The 23,617-nt window shown below is 38.0% G+C and overlaps 2 protein-coding genes across 11 annotated transcripts in view; one reads left to right on the forward strand and one right to left on the reverse strand.

Moving 5' to 3' along the window:
- The window catches only part of rdgB (retinal degeneration B), a 1,063,172-nt gene that overhangs the window by 398,993 nt on the left and 640,562 nt on the right, over positions 1-23,617 (reverse strand). The gene's annotated exons all lie outside the window — the stretch shown is intronic.
- Positions 1-23,617, forward strand: part of LOC122414392 (uncharacterized) — a 237,537-nt gene that overhangs the window by 108,763 nt on the left and 105,157 nt on the right. Inside the window, exon 1 of one of the 3 annotated variants that reach the window (XM_043425629.1) lies at positions 651-915. The exons of the other annotated variants lie outside the window; for them this stretch is intronic. The gene's annotated coding sequence lies outside the window, so the exon portion shown is untranslated. Of the gene's footprint in view, positions 1-650; positions 916-23,617 lie in introns of those variants that run through there. 3 annotated transcript variants of the gene reach the window in all.

Genomic DNA, 23,617 nt, shown 5'->3' on the forward strand with positions numbered 1-23,617 from the left:
CTTCACCAAATACTTTAAACGTATACAATTTCGCTCGAAGTCCGATAAATTCCTTCATAATTTTTCCATTCATCTCATCTTTCATTAGACCGAGAACTTTCTTATTTGCCAAAGGTATTCCATAAATATTATTCGCTGGATAATCGGAAGTATCAAATCTATGTATATCGCGCTTTATATATTCATATATATCGGGCATATTAAAGTGGTATAGAAGGCTATCAGTGTCCGTGTACATTAGTTTTGCCCGATCGCCAAAGGTATTTTTAACGTAATTATAGTGAAAATCATATATGTATGTTTTTGATAGATCAAGGACACAAAATCCAACGTAAATGGGTTTGTTGAAATGTACTTTGATGCGATTCATTTCAATTATTACAATATCATGTTCGAAAACAGTGCAGCTATGGAAGTTGGGCTTCGCAATGAGAGCCTTTGCACCATATCGACCTTCCCACTGTGTCACGAGTTTTACGTCTTTCTGTTTCCTCACATTTTCCATAGTTTTTCCGAATACCGCATTATTCATCAATTTGAAAAAATTTTTTTCGAATTCATTGGTTCATTTTTTTCGTAATTCGGTGTTCAAGTCGATGTATGTTTTGAGCCATGGAACTTGATGAAATTTTAAAACTCGGTGAATTTTTGTCAATTTCAGTCCGAAATTTAAGCATTGTTTCAAATTTTTGTAATGAATAACGTATTTATTTTTCGGCAAAAATGTTGTCATTAATTTTGAATGTTTATTGTGAGGAGGTGCGTTGTGCTCGGGACAAAGAGGCAGATCTTTATGCAACTCGAAAAGCTCCTCTGGATATTCCAAATCTACTTCGAAAATATATCCTGTCGAAGAGTCATCGGGGATATTGAGAATATCTATAGGCTCGGACTCCCATTCGAAAAAACCAACAGGTAGGTATTGGGACATGGCTGCACCGTACAAATTATTCACGTCAAAGTACATTAAATACGATTCCTCTTTGCTTGGATCAAAATCGGCTCCCATGTACCGATTGTTTGCATGAGCATATCTATTGCAACACTGCGATACACCACCTCGAATGCCTTTTTCGATAAACAGGAGCATTTCAGGATCTGTGAGGAGTTCAAGTTGAACACCCGTACATTTGAGCATCGCGTCAAAAGCAAGTCCCGGAGCTGTAAAATAATGTAGAGGATCCAAGCCGTACGTCGAAGAGCAGTTGCGTCGAAAATTTTCAAATATATCAGCCAATAGTAAAACATCTGTCTTTAAATATAAATCGGAATATTCACCCAATGAAATAATGTTGAAAATATTCCAAATGTTTTTTGCGTGTTCGTAATCTTGCTCCGAAATGTTTGCATTATTTAATTTTGAATAAAAATTTTCTTTCGATGGCAACTGCTCTTCGTCGAGTTTCTCCCACGAGTCCACGTATTCGTAAGGGAAAACTCCCTTCCTCGTGAGCAACTGGAATTCCTCTACAGTACTAGAGTGCTTACGTGTGAATGACTTATCCTCATCCCTCAGGTATGAGGCTAATTTTTCGAGACTATTAGCCATAAACCTGAAGGAGTCGATAAACCGTAAATTTATATTTGTACCTTCAACGTATTTCGTGAATGAAATGTATCGCTCTTTGTTTATAGGGAGAAGTTTGACTGTGCCGTTGAATCGTGTAGCCTATGTTTTAATTAAAAAGTGTGAGTCATACCCAGAGAGATTGTGACAAACTATTGGGATACTATGAGATTTCGTATAATTCAAATTGCATCCAGGATGCGCAGCACCCCGATATTAATATCGGGGGATAATTTCCTGTGAAATGGCAATGATCGCGGTGCTTTACATCCGCGGAGTCGAACGGCTTTTCACAAATATGGCATTTTGTGGCATTTCTAAACTGTATTTTTTCATCCGATGTGAGTGGTTTCATCGGCATAATATTTGTCAAATAAGAATTAACTGTTTCTGCGATTTCGTGCAATTGATCGATGAACCACTCGATACAATCGGTTCCACGTTTCATATCGAATTTTGAGAGTGAATCGTTGAAGGAACATTTCCAATAATACGTAGCACTGTGCGGGATATGCTTTTGAGACTCGCCCGTTGATTCGATAAGGCATTCGAGATCCGCGTACCCGATGAACGGTACATTTTCTTTGAACCGATAATTTTTGAAATTCAAAATTTTATTTTCCTCGGTCGGTAAAACCATTTTCGTTTTGTTTATGCTCATGCAAACACGTTTATGATTTTCAAAAGACTGTTGAAGGTAAAAATGGTTCAAACAGTTATCACAAAACCATGTGCGTTTATCATAATTTGTAACTTGAGAACTCAGCAAACGTGATAGATTACGGATCCAAGCAAAGTGGTAGATTGGTTGGAAATTGTCTTCTTCATCTACATCCATACCGATATTTCCCTCAATCATGAGAAGATGGATAGGGGATTTATCTGATTTGATTTTACTCAAGTACAACGGCACTATTTCACTTTTTTTACCACATTTGTCCACATCGTATACGTTAATCGTCAAATTGTTCATTTTTTCAAATTTGCAAATGTCTTTCAAGGCAATTGGAAAATGTATGCCGTCGTATTTCAATACTATCTCGAAGTCGGGGTACGAACTCGTACGGTCGGCATGATTTTCTGCGGGATGAAGTGCTGCTGTCACAGCCCACAAGAAACAGAACTCATCGTTATTTTGTATATTGACGACAGCTTTTTTCATTTTTATATCTCGTGGGATATCAGCATATGTTGAGATACCACCCCGCAGTGGCTCGTAGCGATTGATGTTCACTGTCAAATTGATGATTTCTCGCATCGACCAGCCGGAATCACGTTCTTGGAATTCTTCCACGTCAACCAGGAGGCGATCTATCACATTTTCGTCGAACCATGTCTGAATGTCCGTGGCTGCGAGAATCGCCATGTTTTGCGTGTTAAAGTACTTTGTTTCTTCAATCATAGCACCGTTTTTTATCATTGAAAATTTACACGCCAATACAACATTGGTCTTGATATTTCCGTCTTTCTTTAGCACATTTTTTAATCGTTTAACTGTAACGACTTTGGCGTCGTATAAGAAAGATCGAAGGTCCTTGTGTATGAGATTTACTACTGCACCGGTTCGTATACGGTTTTGAAAAGCGGACTCTAAATGCACCCAACGAACGCGATCGGATGTTTTGTCTCGCGCACCGATATTTCCACCCGCTCGAGCTCTGTACTTTTCACTCAGAGCCTTCAGCAGGGAAATCGTCGTTTGAATTCTTGTTTTTTCACCACTCGACAAATTTGGTGTTTTCAAAATTTTATTAAGGAGCCTAATGTTTCGAGACTGGTGATTTTTCCATTTTTCTACTTGTTCGTGTGGTGCGTGTTTTAATGCTATGTAAGCATTTTCCATCAGCCTTATTAATTGCAAACACTTTGCCGAATTCATTTTTTTAACATTTGTTAACTTGCAAAAGATTACGATGTGAATGACGAGATCGCACAAGCAAGGATCATTATATATGAAAAGTCGTAAAAAGAGACAGCGATATAATTTTGCAACGCTAGAGAGGGATGAAAACATTTCTAAAGAATGTTTGCGGCAAGCTTTGTAATTTGATATTAGAAAGAGATAGAAATATTTTTCTGAGAAATGTTTATGCTTCGAAATATTTTCCGATGAATATTTATTATTATTATTTGTAATATATTTCTGCAAATTGTTTATAAGTTTTGAAATATGATATTAGAGGCGCATGAAATTGTTTATAATAAAGTCTTTTGGAAATTTATTGTAAGATGATATTAGAAAAAGATATTTCTGCGCATTATTTTTTTGGTGGTATTGAAATTATTGTAATATGATATCATGAAATATTTCTGCGCATTAATTTTTAACGATAAACAATATGCGCCTCAGGAATCTTCGAGAATGATTTAGGGGATGGGGATCAATAGTATAAAAGAATCAACAACTAGAGGATGCTTTATCAGTCGAATTTTAACGATCGATGAACAAGCAACGAGAATTAAAAATACGCATCGAGCTATTTCTGAAAGAAATTCAAGAAGTAAAAAATCTTATTTAATTGAAAAGTGATATTGATTATCTTACTAAGACCCTGGCTCATCTGAAAATCCACCGAGAAAATGGATCTATCAAAAATCAACAAAGTTAGTCGGCTCGATAACTTCCTGCCTACGAGAAAATTTACTGACTTGGAACCGGGAAAAACGTATCAAATCACCAAAATGAGAAGCATCACCACCATGTATGGTCCTCGAATCACCGCCATTCTGGATGAGGAAATTTCCGTATTTTTGCCAGCAAGGATCATCAAGTTGTTGCAAAACGATCAACAACAATTCGAACAAATGTGTCAAGCTGCTGCAGAGTATCATCTCTATCAAGAGACTCGGTAGAGTCTCGGGACAAGTACATTGACAGCCCTCTCGTCTGCTGGCCTGAGGCTCTCGCCGAGACTATATTTTCTCTGAATAAAACGATTCGCGGTGGTGGGGGTAAAATTGGCATGTGACTTTCTTTAATTGCAAAGCTCATGAGTTATGTACGGCTTTGAAAATTGAACTTTTAGCTAATTAAGAAGTTCTCTGTCGAATGAGTCCAAAATCAGCATGCTCGGTGTCGTAATTTCTGAGAAAAAACTTTGCACGGGCTTAAGATTATGCAAAAGTTACTAACACATTCAGGATTTTACGTATCTGTATACGCGTACTCCAACCGCTACAAACATAGGCCTCTTGGCCCCCATGATCACCAATCCCTGGTGAGAGAAATTTTGTTGCAACCAATGAAGAGTAAGAGAATTTTTGGGCCAATGACATTCAAGAAAAAGAGCAAGGAAGTTTGGCGGAAAGCTAAGGAGCTCGAGAGCTCGAAAGTACTCGAAAGTCACCAGCTGAAGTTTCACGTCATGTTGACATTTGGGGTTATAATGTTATGAAGTGCGTGCGGGAAAATAAAAATAATTTTCACGTCATCTATCGAAGTGCATATTGATATTTATTTTGTTAAAACTTGTGGAATACTAAACCGGTATAAAAGCGGCCGCGTAAATGTAGACTGTGATCTGTGTGTGAAAATAAAAAATATAAAAAAATGCGCGATGCATATGTCAACGAAACTTTTCAGGATTTCATTATTTCGTTCGATTGGAAATAAGTGTCAACTGAGATAATCTTTCAATTAAACCAGAGTGCGCGGAATATTGAGTTGCGTGATTATATATCATGTGTAATAATGTAGGTTATATATACGAGTGCCCTTTGATAGCTGTGTAGTAATAACGAACCGGCCGGGGTTTGATGTTGTGCGGGACAAATGTAACAAACGTTCGCATAGTTAGTGAATAATATAAATAAGGCAAATCAGTTTATCAAAAATAGGTCTAGAAGTTGTAAGGAAAAATTTTCGTCAACCTAAAACGTCAAATTTTCTTTTTGCGATATGAAATATTATGGTTGATAATTAATAAATCAAGAACACACGGAACTGTTAGTGTATAATGTGAGAAACTCCAATCGAATAAATGTTTTCTAATTTATTTCTTGTGTCAACATTATTTTTGAATATTCCCATATTTTTTTTCCTATTGAGTTTGGCTCTGCTCTTTCCGATCCTTGTTTTGACTCCATCGGTTTGTAGCAAATCGATACATATTATCAATTGGTTGCTTAATATGTGTCCTATGATTTTCTACTATTTCTTCATGCTGATTTTGGTAACGTGATTCAAGAGGTTTCCAATTATGATCATCAATCGCACATTTTGTACATCAGATTCTGTAAACAGTTTCTGGTCTTGATATAAGTGTAGTTATTCTTTTTCCACCTGGTTTGTCGAGTAATAAATTTTGAAACTTGTTCCAAAAAGTCTTTGGATGCTTTTTTTGCTGATAATATGAAAAGTTGAATGCGGTAGGCAAACATAAATATTGACAACAATACTTATGAAATGACGTGTATGTTGAGTATTCCTATTCTGCAAACTGCAAATGTGGAATTATTGGTGAAACCATTCATTACGATAAGTGTACAGTTGCTCAGTTTTCGATGCGATTAAGTATAATACCTGCCAACATCATGGAAACCTACAGAATTTCTGAATGTTATGTGCGCTATATCATTTTAATGTAACATCATGACTTCTAACAACTTTCCACTCTAATACTATAGATTTGGATCATTGAAATACAGCAAAAATCTGCAAACTATAAAATTTATATACTGTGCCATTCATTTTATTTTTTGACTCGCACCGTAACATAAATATCAAGTGGAAAATTCATTACAAAAGTCTTCAGTAGCTCATTTATGGATGGATTTGAAATTGCTGTCTTCCAAACTAATTGCGCAGATACATTGAATCGCAGCAGATATCTGCGAACTTGGAAATTTCTGTGGATAAGTATATGTGCTAAGTATCACCCCCTATCTTTGATTATGGTAATATGAAATGGAACTTTGTTCAGCAAGTTTTAAAGTATTTCTTTTCAAATAGTATTAAAGTTTGTATTACTGCGGGATGGAGCGAATACCTTCAAACTTTGATATTTTTGTGTCTTAGCATGTGTGCCAATTATTTAAATTTTTTACTCCAACCGTAACATGTAATTTCAAAAATTCATCACAAAAGTTTTCAGCTTTACTAATTATTTTAATTTTCTTTTTTCTAAATTCTATGCTAAATTTCTGAATTTCCTAATTTATTTCTAAATTATCCTGAAATGAAATTGTTTTCCTCCACAACCAATGCAGGTACCTTAAACGTCTTTGAATTCCGTTGCTCTGTCGAATCAAGTACGCTCAGTTTTTTTTACTTCTTTAAATTCTGACATAATAAATGTTTCCGGGTGCCTTTTTTCTGCAACTATCAAACTGTAGATAATTGGATCTCCGCGGCCACTTGCAAACTTTGGAAATATATTTCAACGGGGGCATGTTTTGGATGACACGAAAATGTCTAGATTCAGAATACAAAAACGACATTTAAAAATGACCAATTCTGTTGGATTCGTTGTGTTTTGAATTTGATCTATCTTTTCTCTTTTCCTTTCTTTTCACTAACGTTATAAGCCGGAAATCATATCTCAGCCCGCAACAAGTATTGCTACATGCTCTTGAGTTTCCAATGGACAAAACATATTAGAAGACAAGGAGAAAAATCACCAAAGTCCAAGAACAAACCTCTATCAAAATATTTCCAGTACAATTTTGACGAAATTTAGGTCTTTTTTCGTGGAAACCAACGCTATAAGCCGAAAATCATATCACGACCTACAACCTGCTTTTCACCGTGCTCTTTGGTTCCTAATTGACAAAACATATTAGAGTTAAAGGAAAAAGATTGCCAAAGTCCAAGAACAGACCTGTGACGAAATATTTCCAGTTCAATTTTTACGAAAAATAGGTCTTTTTTCGTGGAAACCTACGCTATAAGCCGAAAATCATATCCCGGCCTCCAACCCGCTTGCGGCCGTGCTCTTGGGTTCCTAATTGACAAAACATATTAGAGTACAAGGGAAAAAATCGCCAAAGTCCGAGGACAGACCTGTGACGAAATATGTCCAGTACAATTTTGACGAAAAATAGGTCTTTTTTCGTGAAAACCAACGTTATAAGACGAAAATCATAAATAATTCATAGAAATTTAAACTAAAATCCTATAGTCAACTGAACATAAATAAGGAACTTTTGAGAAAAAAGACGTGATATCAAACCATAAACTTCCCCTAGGAAAAAAAAGGTTGGGACAAGTACATTGATGGTCCCTCGTTTGCTGATAATTCCATCCATAAAAAAAACTTTAAAAATATTTTCTTTTTAAATTGTCAAAAAAATGATTTTATAAAAAAAATACAGAACAATTCGAAAAAATTTTCACAAATCTTGAAAAAACATTATCTGTAAAAAAAACTAATCTGTATCTATTTTTTAAAGTGTCAAAAGAATGAAATAACAAGTAAAAAATAAAAAACCGAAAAATCGCGCTTCAAATCATTTTGGAAACCGATGCCTCATTCTTCTTATTTGATTCGAACAGCTAAGTCAATTGAAAAAAATTCCATCTATTTTACGTGCACCATTAAAATTTATTATATCAATTCGAGGCCAAGTATTTTCTAATGAATTGAAAAAAGTTACCACTTGAGTTACGTGCAGCACTAAAATTTATGATATCAATCGAAGGACAAGTAATTTATGAGTAACTCCAAATTTCAACATTATGGAATTGTTCTAAGAAGCTTTTAAATCCAAAAAAAATCACATGCAAGCTAGTCATTTCTTACTCTATGGTGGCAAAGACTTATAAGAAAATCGATTCTTTTCAGACTTTCAGGAGCTTCTGATATTATTCACAATATTCGACGTCGATTGGATCGATACAAATTATGTTTAAATATGAGTTAAAAGTACTTGTCCGGCCCATCACTTTCCATTAAAATTATTTATTCAAATAAAAATCAGGGCTTCTCTAGAACTGATCGAGCACAAATATTCATGCAGAGCGAATTTAGAGAGTTATCTTCAAGTAATATTCCCTTTATTGCACTAATTGAATAAGAATGGAAACGAATTGTCCTGTACTATACAAGGGATGTTATTGTGCATCGATAAATAAAAAACATTTTGCACATTAAATATGTTCAAGCTTCCAAAAATAACTCCCCAGTTGATATTGGAATGACGGCAATTTTTACTTCTCACTTTTTGCAGCGAACGAATTTCATTCGGTATAACTAACCTATACTATTATTAAGAACATTAAACTAATAATAAATCGCATGTCAATAAATTTTTAACCGGATTCTGCCGTACAATTTCGTTTTTTTATGATTGATTTTTATTTGAATGAATAGTGATGGGCCGGACAAGTACTTTTTACTCATATTTAAACATAATTTGTATCGATCCAATCGACGTCGAATATTGTGAATAATATCAGAAGCTCCTGAAAGTCTGAAAAGAATCGATTTTCTTATAAGTCTTTGCCACCATAGAGTAAGAAATGACTAGCTTGCATGTGATTTTTTTGGATTTAAAAGCTTCTTAGAACAATTCCATAATGTTGAAATTTGGAGTTACTCATAAATTACTTGTCCTTCGATTGATATCATAAATTTTAGTGCTGCACGTAACTCAAGTGGTAACTTTTTTCAATTCATCGAAAAATACTTGGCCTCAATTAATATAATAAATTTTAATGCCGCACGTAAATTGGATGGAATTTTTTTCAGTTGACTTAGCTGTTCGAATCTAATAAGAAGAATGAGGCATCGGTTTCCAAAATGATTTCAAGCGCGATTTTTCGGTTTTTTTATTTTTTACTTGTTATTTCATTCTTTTGACACTTTAAAAAATAGATACAGATTAGTTTTTTTTACAGATAATGTTTTTTCAAGATTTGTGAAAATTTTTTCAAATTGTTCTGTATTTTTTTTTATAAAATCATTTTTTTGACAATTTAAAAAGAAAATATTTTTAAAGTTTTTTTTATGGATGGTATACATTATATCGTCGGAAAATACAATCACTGTGAATTTTCGTACGTATAACAAGAAGATTTTTGTTTACAACATAAGAAAAATATGTATAACCAAAAATGTATAAATTTTTAACAACGAATAAAATATTTTTAACATAATTTATTATTTCATTTTTCTTACTGATTTCATACTTCATTACCAACAACTTTTATCAATCCGCAAAATTTTCTTCATTACGGTCCCATCTATGGTCTAAGCGTTGAACCCCTTCCTATACAGCAGAACGTGTGGACGAAGCATCTCTACATAGCATGTAAACATGTAAACATTTTTATTTCCATGCAAAATTGTTGAAAAATGTATAACAGCGATCAACGAATAAAAATGTAAAAAACATATTTTCGCATTAACTTTTTTTAAGAATATACTTTATGTGTGTTGAAACGAAACAAATGTCTACCAGCAGCTTCGCGGGTTCGGGGATGCCGACTTTTAATTCTTATTTGTTGTGCTGGCCGTCTGATCTGGGGTTATTGACCGGCTCAGCTGTGTGGATCTTCGGACAGGCAGATAAGAAGGAGAGAGAGAGATAGGAATACAACCTCAGGAGCGCGTCGGCTGCCGTGTTTACATACGGCGCGTACTGTCGCACTTTTTCATCATCGGTTAGGATGAGGATTCGATGTTTTGGTAGTCTGGAGGTGGGGACTTGGGAATTCCCTTGATTGTGCGATAGTCAGGCGCTGTGCTGAGAGACACGACAATAAAGGAATTCTTCGAACGATTTATGTGTCAAAGGATGATCGAACGCAATGTCGAGAGACTTTTAACACATAATTCGGTTTTTCTGATCTATCGGGTGGCTCACGAATGGCGTTGGGATAATTCTTGATTTAGTGTGTTTCGAAATGATGAAATGGGTACTGCGTTTAGAATGGTATGGGCTATACCGAGGACTTAGTATACTAATGAGGTATGGGCTGTACCGAGACTTATAAATTACGTGGCATGGGCTTTGCCGAGAACTTATATCTAAGAGTGGCCTGGGCTGTGCCAAGGAGTTTAGATTTCTATGGCAAGTGATAGTCGGACAAGAGAACATAGATTTACATGGAACAACAGGGCCCATGTTAGCTTTTGGCATGGAAACTGTAGTTCCACTCATGGGCTGTAGAGCGCGCAGCGACGTATCCATGTGTTTCACACATTCAAAGCGTCAGTTGACCGCCCCCCTCTTATATATCGCTGCTAAGGAAGCCATAGCATCCGAGAGATTACCGGTTCATATACTCATGTTGAAAGAAATTTTTTTTGCCCTAATTTTTTTTTAATGATATTTATGAATATTTGGAAATTATATTGATAACTATAGCTCTTGCGACCACAGTTACTATTTCATAAAACTTCAACATATTAAGCGGCCCGGATAAGCCAGTAGCATTTTCTGCCGCTTAGGGATCAGAAGTTTATGTGGTATAGTGGTTCGATGTCGCTCTCATAAGGTTGGAGATAGTAGTTCAAATCCAGATTGGTCGTGTTTTTTTTTCCATCAAAGACAGTTCTTTTTTTTAATTATAGCCGAAACTAAACAAATTCAATTGATTTTGTTGAATGGTTGAATTATTGTTTTTGATTTTTTATGCAAAAAAATGACTGCAACATGTTAAATGTTTTAACAGCATTGAGACCCCAAGCGTGGGGTCCATAACTTATGGGTGCGAGCAAGAGGGCAATAGTACCCCAAGCATGGCTGAACGCTTGGGTACGAGAAAGCGCGCGCTATGACCCCAGCGTCAGTGTATGCGTGCTCACGTATATTGAACAGCGCCACGGTGGCCGGGGTCAGTACTAAGCGGACCCCAGCCAAATGCGCCCATATGGCCTGTTGTTCCATGTAAATCTATGTTCTCTGGTCGGACGCTATGCCGAGAGACACTTGTCACGGAGATCTTAGGGTGATTTCGTTCCCGAGTGATAGTTGGACGCTATGCCGAGAGACACTCGTTTCCGAGATCGAGGCGAATATCGTGATAGCTGGACGCTGTGCCAGGAGACACGATATTCGAGGTAGGATGGGCTTTCCTAAGGAAGCGTGATAGCTGGACGCTATGCCAGGAGACACGCCGAGAGTGTATTATAGGATTGGAGTTTTTGGATCAAATGATAGGTAATTGACCACGGAGGTGTCGCCTTATATCGTGTCCACTCCGTGGTGCGGCGGGGCACGCGGCGCGGGGTTTCCCTCGCCGTGGTGGGGCGTCGGACTCGACTGTTCTTACGCACACGGGCGCTTGCCGTGTGCGTGTAACGTGTATCGTTACAGTGTATTGAATTGTTTAATGGAAAACTGGGCTCTGAAAATATGAGATCGAGTAAAAAGAAAGAATAAGATAAGAGAATGTTGAAGTCTCGATCGACGTGCCGAATATACCATGCTGGTGTGCGTGGAGTACGAGGAGCACACTCATACGACTTGATTTCTTCAGTCACCCGTCTTCTCACACGGACACGAAATTAGATATATTTTAGTTATGATTATTTTCTGACAAGGAAAGGTACTTTAGTGTCCGCCTCCGATTTTCATAATTTTTTTCTATGTTATAGTCCATCCAAAAATAAGAGACACGTATTTTTTTTTATCGGCCGAAAGTTATTTTTAAGGGGTGAAATCAACCCTCAAAGTTCGGCATGTTTTGCGTCTGGTAGAGTGTTTCATATAGAAGCACTCAACCGATCGAAACGAAACCAATTGCAAAATGTTTGGCATGTCAAATAACCCATATGACATGTCCATCTTCTTATGCACCCTTACGGCCAAGGGATGAACCACCCCCGAATGTTCAGAATTTTTTCGTATAACAAAAACTTACAATCCGATTTTAATAAAACAAACGCCATTTTGCAGAGCAAAAAAAAATAAAATCGACGTGTTTTCGGGTTTTCCTCAGATCAAAAAAATTAAGGGGGTAAAACACCCTTAAAATATCAAATTTTGTTTTGAGCACTGGCCCCTTCCAGTTTTAGTATTCTTTTCATAGAATGTAGCTTATCAAAAAATAAGAAACACGTATTTTTTTTTATCGGCCGAAAGTTATTTTTAAGGGGTGAAATCAACCCCCAAAGTTGGGCATGTTTTGCATCTGGTAGAGTGTTTCATATGGAAGCACCCAACCGATCGAAACAAAACCCATTGCAAAATGTTCTGCATGTCAAATAACCTATATGACATGTCCAACTTCTTATGCACCCTTACTGCAAAGGGGTAAACCACCTCCGAATATTCAGAATTTTTTCGTATAATAAAAACTTACAATCCGATTTTAATAAAAGAAATGCCAATTTGCAGAACAAAAAAAAATGGACGTGTTTTTTGGTTTTCCTCGGATCAAAAAAATTAAGGGGGTAAACCAGTCCTAAAATCTTGAATTTCACTTTGCGAATCGAAATGTTTACAATCCAATTCATATGGTTCCTTTATCATTGCGTATCGACTTATATGTTGAATAATATTTATTTCACATATTCATTGGCTGACATCATAATCGTATAGGGAATCGAATACTTTGACATGCTTTACGTGAGAAGTGTTAGTTTTCGTTCTATTTATATAAGTTTCTATTTTGAATGATTTACGAAAACAAAATAAAACTCAAATATCGAGAGCCGCATTGACAATTCCCCGCCCAGAAGGCAAACAAATCTGACTCAAGCCTTGCCATATTCTTATCCATATCAAGAATCGCTATAGCGGCTCGTAGCCATGTATTCTTAAAAAAGCCAGCTCGCTCAGCCTAATGCTTGAGAGATATCCGAAAAAATAAAAAAATCTGTTTTTGTGATGATGTCAGATTAAGCCACCCACTCAAGATGAAGAAGCTAAAACTGACTTTATATTACTCCAGAAGTTTAGTTGCTGTTTGATTATTTATCTATCACTATCCTGTCCGCTATTGTGAATAACGTATTGTCATGAACATGTCTATCAACCCAATGAACGTAATAAGACTGTTGCTTCTTATATTTGAAGTAATGAACATTCCTAACAGTCCTGTTAACAATAATGAAGTGGAATTGAAAGAAAGTTTCGAGAGAATTCTGAAGGCTTCTATGGCAGAGTTCAATCGGTTAGAAATCGTGGAAGATACGACATTAGATTTTCAAGAACCGTTTAAAGATGTCATAGTAGAACCTGTAGAACGAAAACTAACACTTCTCACGTAAAGCATGTCAAAGTATTCGATTCTCTATACGATTATGATGTCAGCCAATGAATATGTGAAATAAATATTATTAAACATATAAGTCGATACGCAATGATAAAGGAACCATATGAATTGAATGTCAACATTTCGATGCGCAAAGTGAAATTCAAGATTTTAGGACTGGTTTACCCCCTTAATTTTTTTGATCCGAGGAAAACCAAAAAACACGTCCATTTTTTTTGCTCTGCAAAATGGCATTTCTTTTATTAAAATCGGATTGTAAGTTTTTATTATACGAAAAAATTCTGAATATTCGGGGGTGGTTCACCCCTTTGCAGTAAGGGTGCATAAGAAGTTGGACATGTCATATAGGTTATTTGAAATGCAGAACATTTTGCAATGGGTTTTGTTTCGATCGGTTGAGTGCTTCCATATGAAACGCTCTACCAGATGCCAAACATGCCCAACTTTGGGGGTTGATTTCACCCCTTAAAAATAACTTTCGGCCGATAAAAAAGAATACGTGTTTCTTATTTTTTGATAAGCTACATTCTATGAAAAGAATACTAAAACTGGAAGGGGCCAGTGCTCAAAACAAAATTTGATATTTTAAGGGTGTTTTACCCCCTTAATTTTTTTGATCTGAGGAAAACCCGAAAACACGTCGAAGTAGTAAGGCTATACCAGTTCTAACTCAGGGATCTCAGGGGGGAGCGGGGACGGGGGAGCGCGGGGACCGTTGCGGGGCTGCATGGTATGTGGAGGGGGAAGGTTCTCGCACAGCGGGGGTGCGGCGGCACTTTGAAGAGACAAAAGATTTTTTTACACCCTCCAATGACTGATTTATGTTTCTGGTATATCAGATTGAACGGAATTTTCTTTTTAAAGTGCTCTTACCGAAGATGATCTTAATTATCGGACTCCGTGACGAAAGATGTTTACATGTCACACTAATGACAAATTTATGTGTCCGGTGTTACGTATTTTGTATTCTTGAGGTGGTGCAAGTTCCGACAAGATTTCTGTTTTCAAAACCAGTTTTAACCGATGGGCTCTTAGGGGGAGTGCGACAACGGGGAAGCGCATTGCGGGGGCTGCATGGTGTGTGGAGGTTCTCAGGGTAACAAAGAGGGGGAGAGGGGATGCAGCGGTCCTGTTTGCGGCATTGCATAGACAAAGTATATTTTCAGGAATAAAAAGAACTCGTGGATGCCCCCGCCCCCCCTCGAATGACTGATTTATGTTTCCTGCGGAGTTTTAAGAAAAGTCAGTTGAGAAGAAAAGTGCTCTCAATTATTGGAATCCGTGACGGAGACCCCTAATGAGAAATTTATGTGTCCCATATTACATATTTTTACATTCGTGAGATGGTGATGAGATTTCTTTAAAAATGCACCTGCCCTTCCCTCCAACTTTTGACTTGAGAGATGTTTAGAAGAATGTTTTCCGAGAAAAAAAATGTTCACATTGGACTAGAAATCTTTACAGAGATGCACTCGCTCAATGACAGATTTATGTGTCCGGTTTTGCACATTTTTAACCTGCAGAGGCATTTCTCAAAAGGCGCAAGAAGGGATTTTTGAAGTCAACCGCACTTCCTCGATTAGATCCTGGGTACCACATTCGAGTTTCCAGAAAAGTCAAGATTTTTCCTCCCTCCTACTCATCCCCACCTCAGAAACGAAAAAACGCGTATATAAAATGAAACAATTTTGAGGAAGGTTCAGACTCTGTTGAGACGACGTAACAGTTACATTTCGAGTCAAATTTCGTTCAGCGCATCATGTCTCTCACCGTCGACATCGCTACCGAGCAATTGCTGCGTATGCAAGCAACTCTCCTGCGGACGTTGGAGCAATTTTTGGTGTGGGAACACCAGTGTGATACCCTTATCGAATCGCTGGAGGAGCAAGTTCGATCGAAACGACCGCGACTGGGATATCACCACTCGGTCACTTCGCAAATCTTGCGTCTCGAATGTTTGAAGCAGGCAACACGCCAACGCTTCATACATTGGGGCGGAGGATTAAATGATCATGGATTAACATGGCGTGAAATTGACAGCGCATTTGAAAATCGCTTGTCAACCGGTGCTGTGATTAATCGTGATCATATCGACCCACGAAAGTTTCTATTGGATGCGTATGAGCTTGTTGAAGAACAAGTGCAGGCTCATATTTGCAAATATAATAGTATAAAAGTGAACACTTCGTTTAACGGAGAGTTTACCGTGGGCGATAAGCAGGCAAATAAAAGTGTCAACACGGGAAATGTTGAACTTTTCACAACATCGGACTTGAGTGAGTGGTATCGGAAGCGAGTCGTGGAGCCGACTCTGAGATCGCTCGAGGAGTTCCAGGAGAGTGACAGTGGCTGGACATTAACATCAATAACAAATTTAACTGTGAACATCAACAAGTACAACGCTTTGCGGGCGGGATGTCACGTTTCATTGGCGAAACGTATACAGTTGAAAAGAGCGGTGGTAAATGTGAAATCGGCGGATAATGCGTGTTTTGGATGGGCTATGACTGCTGCACTTTATCCAGCAGAAAAAAACAGCGATCGCACATCCTCTTACCCGCATTATTCAACGATATTCAACTTCCAAGGCATCAACTTCCCTATGACGTTGGACCAGATTGGGAAATTTGAGAAGATGAATAATCTCTCAATCAATGTCTATAGCGAGAAGGAGGAAGTCATTCTACCAGTCCGCGTGAGCAAGGAGAAGAAAGAGCGACACTTCAACTTGCTTTACATCGAAGACGTGTCGGGATGTGGAATTGGACACTTCGCGTGGATCAAGAATTTATCCCGGCTCGTTAACTCACAGCTCAATTCTGATGGGCACAAGAAATACATCTGTGATCGGTAAGTATTTTTAATATACAACTGTATACATTTCTTTACGATTATGATAATATACTGTAAATATTTGAAATTTTTTATTGTTATAGATGCCTTCATTACTTCCCAACCATTGATAAGCTGCAGTTCCATGAGGTGGATTGTGGCGTTATCAACGATTGTGCCGTTCGACTACCAGCTGAGAACGACAAATGGTTGGAGTTTACCAATGCCAATCGGAAGGAGCGTCTCCCGTTCGTGGTATACGCCGACCTCGAATGCATCTTGGAGAAGACCAGCGCTGAAGAAAGGGAGAAAAATAAGAGCCAACATCATCGCGTCTTCAGCGTTGGATATTATGTAAAGTGCTCCTACGATGATTCGCTTTCGGGATACCACGAACGCCGAGGTGAGGACTGCGTGGAATGGTTCGTAGAAGAACTTAAACAATTAGCTTTGCGCGTAGAAAAGATTCTTCTTACGAACGTTCCGATGAAAGAATTGTCTCCGCAAGAGTGGAGGAAATTTCGGGAAGAAAAAGAGTGCCATATTTGTGAGAAACCTTTTGTCGAGGGTGACGAGCGTGTTCGCGATCATTGCCACCTGACAGGGCAATTCAGAGGTCCGGCTCATTCAAATTGTAATTTAAACTATCAGAATTCGTTTTTCATGCCAATAGTTTTCCACAATTTATCCGGTTATGATGCACATTTTATAATTAAAGAAGTAGCAACTGCGTTCGCGGGGAAAATCGACTTGCTCCCAATAACAAAAGAAAAGTACATCTCCTTCTCGAAAACGGTTCAAACAGGCAAAGACACGCGGAAAAATATAAAATTGCGTTTCATTGACTCGCTCAGATTTCTCAATACGAGCCTAGACAAATTAGCATCCTTTTTAACTGTAGATAAACTCGCGACGTTAAAGTCGCAATTCCAAGATGTAGACCATTTTCATTTATTAACACGGAAAGGTGTCTTCCCGTACGAGTATATTGACAGTTTCGAAAAGTTGGATGAAACGGAGCTTCCACCGCGGGAAGCATTTTACAGCTCTTTAACTGATTCAACAGTTTCCGAGAAGGAGTATGCACATGCGAAAAATGTGTGGGAACGATTTTCAACGCGAACGCTCGGCGAATACAGCGATTTATACTTGAAGACTGACGTATTACTATTAGCCGATATCTTTGAGAATTTTCGCGATACTTGCCTGAAAAGTTATGGTCTTGACCCTGCGTTTTACTACACTCTCCCCGGATATACCTGGGATGCCATGATGAAATATACAAAAGTAAAGTTTGAATTGCTCACAGACATCGACATGGTATTGTTTGTGGAGAGAGGTATCCGAGGTGGTCTTAGTCAATGCTCCAAAAGACATGCCCGTGCCAATAACAAGTACATGAACTCGTATGACCCATCTATTCCATCGTCATACTTGATGTATTTTGATGTGAACAATTTGTATGGTTGGGCAATGAGTCAACCACTGCCGTATGCAGATTTCGAATGGATTGAAGACCTTGCCAACTTCAACATCGAGTCTCATCCATTTGAATCTGAAATTGGCTATATTCTTGAGGTTGATCTGGAATATCCGAAACACTTGCACGATGCACATAGTGATTTGCCATTTTGTCCAACGCATGACAAACCTCCGGGCGCGAAGCAAGAGAAGCTTCTTGCCACGGTGAATGCGAAAAAACGATATGTCATCCACTATCGTGCATTGCAGCAGTGTTTGAAACATGGTTTGACAATCACTAAAATTCATAGAGTCTTGAAGTTTAAGCAATCTTCCTGGCTCAAAACATACATTGATTTGAATACACAGTTTCGTACACGTGCGAAAAATGATTTTGAAAAAAATCTATTCAAATTAATGAATAATGCCGTGTTTGGAAAAACCATGGAGGATGTTCGTAGTCACGTCCAAGTTAAACTGTTAACGGAATGGGCAGGTCGATACGGAGCAGAGGCTATGATTGCTAAACCTAACTTTCACAGTCGAAGTATCTTTGCGGAAAATTTAATCGCTGTAGAGTTGCGAAATCTACAAGTCAAATTCAATAAACCGATATATGTTGGCATGTCTATTTTAGATATTTCAAAAACTTGTTTATATGAATTCCATCACGAGTTCATGATGCCGTCGTATCAAAATAAATGTAAAGTCATGTATACGGATACTGATAGTTTAATTTACCACATTGAATGTGAAGATGTGTACGAGGACATGAAATGTAATCTCGACAAATATGACACCAGTGACTATCCCCATGACAACGTTTATGGTATACCGCTAGTCAACAAAAAGGTCCCGGGTCTCATGAAAGATGAGAACAATGGGGCCATAATGACCGAATTCGTTGGACTTAGATCGAAGATGTATGCGACGCGAGTTGAGGGTGAGAACGATGTTAAAAAAGCAAAAGGAGTAAAAAGTAATGTTGTGGCGAGGACCATAACATTCGAAGATTACGTGAAATGTCTCAATGAGCAGACCGAAATGAAGCGTTCTCAATCTTCAATTCGCTCGACATTACACAATGTCTATACCATCACGGAGACAAAAATTGCTCTAAGTCCACACGATGACAAGCGATATGTTATACCTGGAACGGTAGACACGTTACCATGGGGCCATTACAATATTCCCGAATTTCCAGAAGCTATGGAGGCATAGATCATTGTAAATACGAATGTGTGCTTGTGAATGTTAGAGATTGCGAGAATATTTGTACATTGAATGCGAAAAAAAAAAATTGTGAGAGTGAGAACTTGTTCTCAACATTGATATGAAAAAAAAAAAAATTTGTGCGAGAGGACTTTTCCTCAAAAACTTGTAAATTTGTAAATATATGTTGTAATTGATGTAAAATAAAAATTTTTTGTGAAAATCTATCATTCTTTTTCTTTAATCTGCTTTTCATGCGGAGTTGGGGAAAGGTCGTAAAAAATAAATCAGACTTTGAATTTTCCATCTTTATTGTTTACAAATCATTTTTACTTATCCAACTATTGTGTGTATTGTCGAAACCTAGCCATTTTACAAACAACTGACTGCCACGCTTCTTCAACACTTTTTCAATGAGATATATATCGGCATATTTTGCTCGAAGCAGCTCTTGCTCGTAGAAGCCACCGGCGATGGGCTCATCTTGATGATCTTTTATATTATAAGTAACTGGATTAGTTTTTCTAACTCGATATATTGTAAATATTTCCGTTGTCCAGTTTGGTGTATAACCTTTTTCGAATACATTCTTAAATTTACTTATGCGTACTTTATCACCGATTTTAAATTTTGCTTGGTTTCCAACTTCTGATCTATTGTATACATTACGCAACAGGCGTTTTTCATTCGCAGTGTTCACATCTTTCGGTTTCATTTTTATCGTACGATGTAATGTATCATTATATTTTATAATTAATGTATCGAGAATATCGATCCATTTCCAGTTTCCGCGAAAACTAAATTGAATCCACATTTTATTCTTAAGTGTACGATTGAAGCGCTCACAAATTGATGCTTTCAAATTACTAAATGTAGAATACAAGTGTATATTATACTTTTTCATCAAAGCCTTAAAGTCAGTATTATAAAATTCTTTTCCTTGATCGACGTGAAGATTTTTCGGTATGCGCCCTTTGCTGAGAATCGTCTCCATTGCAGCACTCACATCTTTTCCACTTTTACTCTTCAACGGTGCGGCCCAGGCGAATTTGGAGAATATATCGATGACGGTGAGGAGAAATTTATGGTTGGAGTTGTGTTGTGCATATGCAGACATATCTACAAGATCAGCTTGCCAAGTCTCATCCAGGCCGCGTATATCCACATGTCGACGTGGATAATTCCGCCGAGCTGGCTTATGCAGTTCTTCAACCACCGCAAGCTTCTTTTCACTCATTTTTTCTTCTCCCCCCCACGGTCCTCATCAATTGCAGAAGATAAGAGTCTGGAGGATTTTTCACTGACTTATCATTAGATGATCTCGTAAAAACTTCATATCATCATGAAGTTCTGAGATTTCTCTCTTTATATTATCAATTTCTTCACGGAGATGGGCGAGCTCGGTTCTCACACGCTTTTCTGCAGCCGCCACATTCGATTCACACTTTTGATTCGTTGTATGAGTCACACTATGAGTTATAGAATGAATGTGTTTGCTGAATGCACCGAGTGTTACAACATCTCGAGCATTTACTGGCTCGCCAACGTTGCTCAGTCGTTTTCGTTCCAAGTCGTAATGACCGTCCGATGTAATTTTGAATCCAGCACCTGGTTTACCCGGAGGACCTGCACCACGTCTACTCAACTTTCGTCCAAACACATCGACGCTCATGTTGGGAATGTGGATGAAAGCAAGCCATCACATGTTAATAAATGATTTCAGCTTCACGCAACTCCTCGATAATCGATATAATTTCATTCGAATGTGATGAATTTCCAGCAGCTTGCGATGCGAGCAATAAGCGAAGACGATCTACCAGCTCATTTGGATCATCCCAATGAACATAGTCGACAGAGGTATGCTTTCGTGCTACCTTATACTGAGGCAGAGTACCACCTTTCTTATCGTTGCTACCGAGCATTTGGGATATATAATTTTTAAATTTACTATTTTTATCCTGACGTACCGCACCCGTGCGTTTATAAAATTTTTTATGAGCATTCGTTGTGATGATAATGTTCTGATATTTCTCCAAGTCATTTGGTGTTAGATATTTGAGTTCGGGCTCTTTTTTAAACAACAGTTCCACCAAGCCAATACTTTTGGGATACTTTTCATCTCCAACCACTATATGATCGAGTTCGAAATGAATTGGTGAATCACCAATCATTAATCTGTTTTGAGCGAGATTTCGTACTCCATACACGCCATCTAATCTTGTTTTGTTATTACTACGCAGTAAGCCCAGATATTCACGTATCAAATTATCAACATCTCCAGATGATTCCAAGTTATCATCGTCCTCATCATCATCATTATTATCTTCATGAATATCATTATCACTATTTTTAGTTAAGGGTACACCGACATTCTCATTAGTAATTGCATCATGCCAAATATCATCTTTGAAAGAAATATCTTGCTTCATGCTATTTTCTCCAAAATTTGGAGACTCTTCCTCCTTCTCCTCCTCCTCTTCCTCCTTTTTAACATTTACACGTACATTCTTAATTTTAGGTTTTTTCGTATATGAAACTAGTTCTTCTAATGGTTCAACAATCGGTTTAAACACATCTTGCATTTTCTGCTGAGCACTATCACGTCCACTTTTCAACATTCGATGTTTTCGTCTGATTGCATCACTCGCCTTGGCAAGTTCACTCAATACAGCCGTCTCCTTTAAAAGTTCTTTGCGCTTCATGTTGACACGAGTAAGTCAGACTTTAGACTGTCTTGTAAAATCCAGGGGAACAATTATTTATCATCATCATCATCATCGACAGTGAGGAAAGAATCAAATCCCCTTCTATATCTTCCAGCATTCAATTCACTGTCCTTGTCAATCGTGATGAATCCATACTTGTCCGATTTCCAACACTTGACACACATTTTTTTGAAACTTGCATAAGTCATATCCGTATTGACATGATCATTATATACATGCTTGAGGTTCATATCATCTTGTTTGAATAGCACTATAAAATTTGCATTGTCTCTCACGAGATGTTTCGGAATACGAGTATACGTCTGACAGAGATAAAAACTATCCACAATCTCGTGTCTTCCCATGGAAAAAAATGCTCTCACGTTGTCCTGTTTCTCACACGCTATATCGTCAAAAATGAATATGGAGTTTGGGCGAGCTTCACTAGGTGCCACAACTTGTTCATGCTCGTTAAATTGAAAAAATTCCACTCCTTCCACAGGTTTAAGCATTTGCTCGAGCAATCGGTATTTAGGCTGCTTCAAAGATTTCGAGTATAGATATATATTCTCAAATCTCAAACCATTTGGATGTATTAGGAGCGTGAGTAAGGCATTCGTTTTTCCACAATTCGAGGGGCCACAAAATACGGCTCGAATGCTGTTAGGTAGTAAGTTTCCATGACGCTTCTTCACACTACCCGCTCCAACAATAAATTCATCGAAATTTATTATGGGGAGTTGACCGCTCGAAACTTGTTTCTTCGACTTCATCTCGCATGCGACTGATTGAAAAAATCATATAAATGCAACTTTATAATGTTGGAATAGTCAGTCGAGTTGTAACCACTGTAGAGTGATGATTGTACATGATAAACCTGGTAAAGGTTTGGTAAACAGTATAATCAACAATCTCCCCGTGGAACTACATCTACCGGGATATCAATATTGTGGACCCGGTACGAAATTGATCAAACGTCTTGCTCGTGGTGATCCTGGTATAAACGCGCTGGACGCTGCGTGTAAAGAACACGATATCGCATATTCGAAAAATCGTGAAAACTTGGAAGCACGACATCTGGCGGATAAAATTTTGGCTGAACAAGCCTGGCAACGTGTAACCTCGAAAGACGCAAGTCTTGGTGAAAGAGCAAGTGCTTGGGCCGTGACAAACATTATGAAGGCGAAAAAGAAATTTGGTCTAGGTATGAAAGGAGTGACGAAAAAGACCAAAAAAAGTGTTTGCCTGAAAAAGATCATCAGTGCTGCAAAGAAAGCCATGGTTCGTAGTAGTGACCCCCGTGAAATCGTCATGTCAGCATTGAAAGGTGCGCGTGCCAGTGTTAAAGGTGTTAAAGTACGCACGCCTCGGGTTCTACCTGTACCTCGCAAAATCGGCGGTTTATTGCCCTTCCTCGTACCCATCTTTGCCGGCCTTAGCGCCGTTGGTGCACTGTCTGGTGGAAGTGCTGCAATAGTCAAAGCTGTAAATGCTGCTCAAGCGGCTAAAAAGGAATTGGAGGAAAGTAAACGTCACAACCGAACACTCGAGGCCATCGCTTTGGGTAAAGGTTTACATCTGAAACCATACAAACAGGGTTTGGGTCTTTACCTCGGGACAAAAAACGTATAATCACGCTACCACATCAACCACTCACCGACATCGATCTGCTAAAGT

The sequence above is a fragment of the Venturia canescens genome, chromosome 8, assembly GCF_019457755.1.
Source record: "Venturia canescens isolate UGA chromosome 8, ASM1945775v1, whole genome shotgun sequence".
In the NCBI taxonomy this organism is placed as follows: domain Eukaryota; kingdom Metazoa; phylum Arthropoda; class Insecta; order Hymenoptera; family Ichneumonidae; genus Venturia; species Venturia canescens.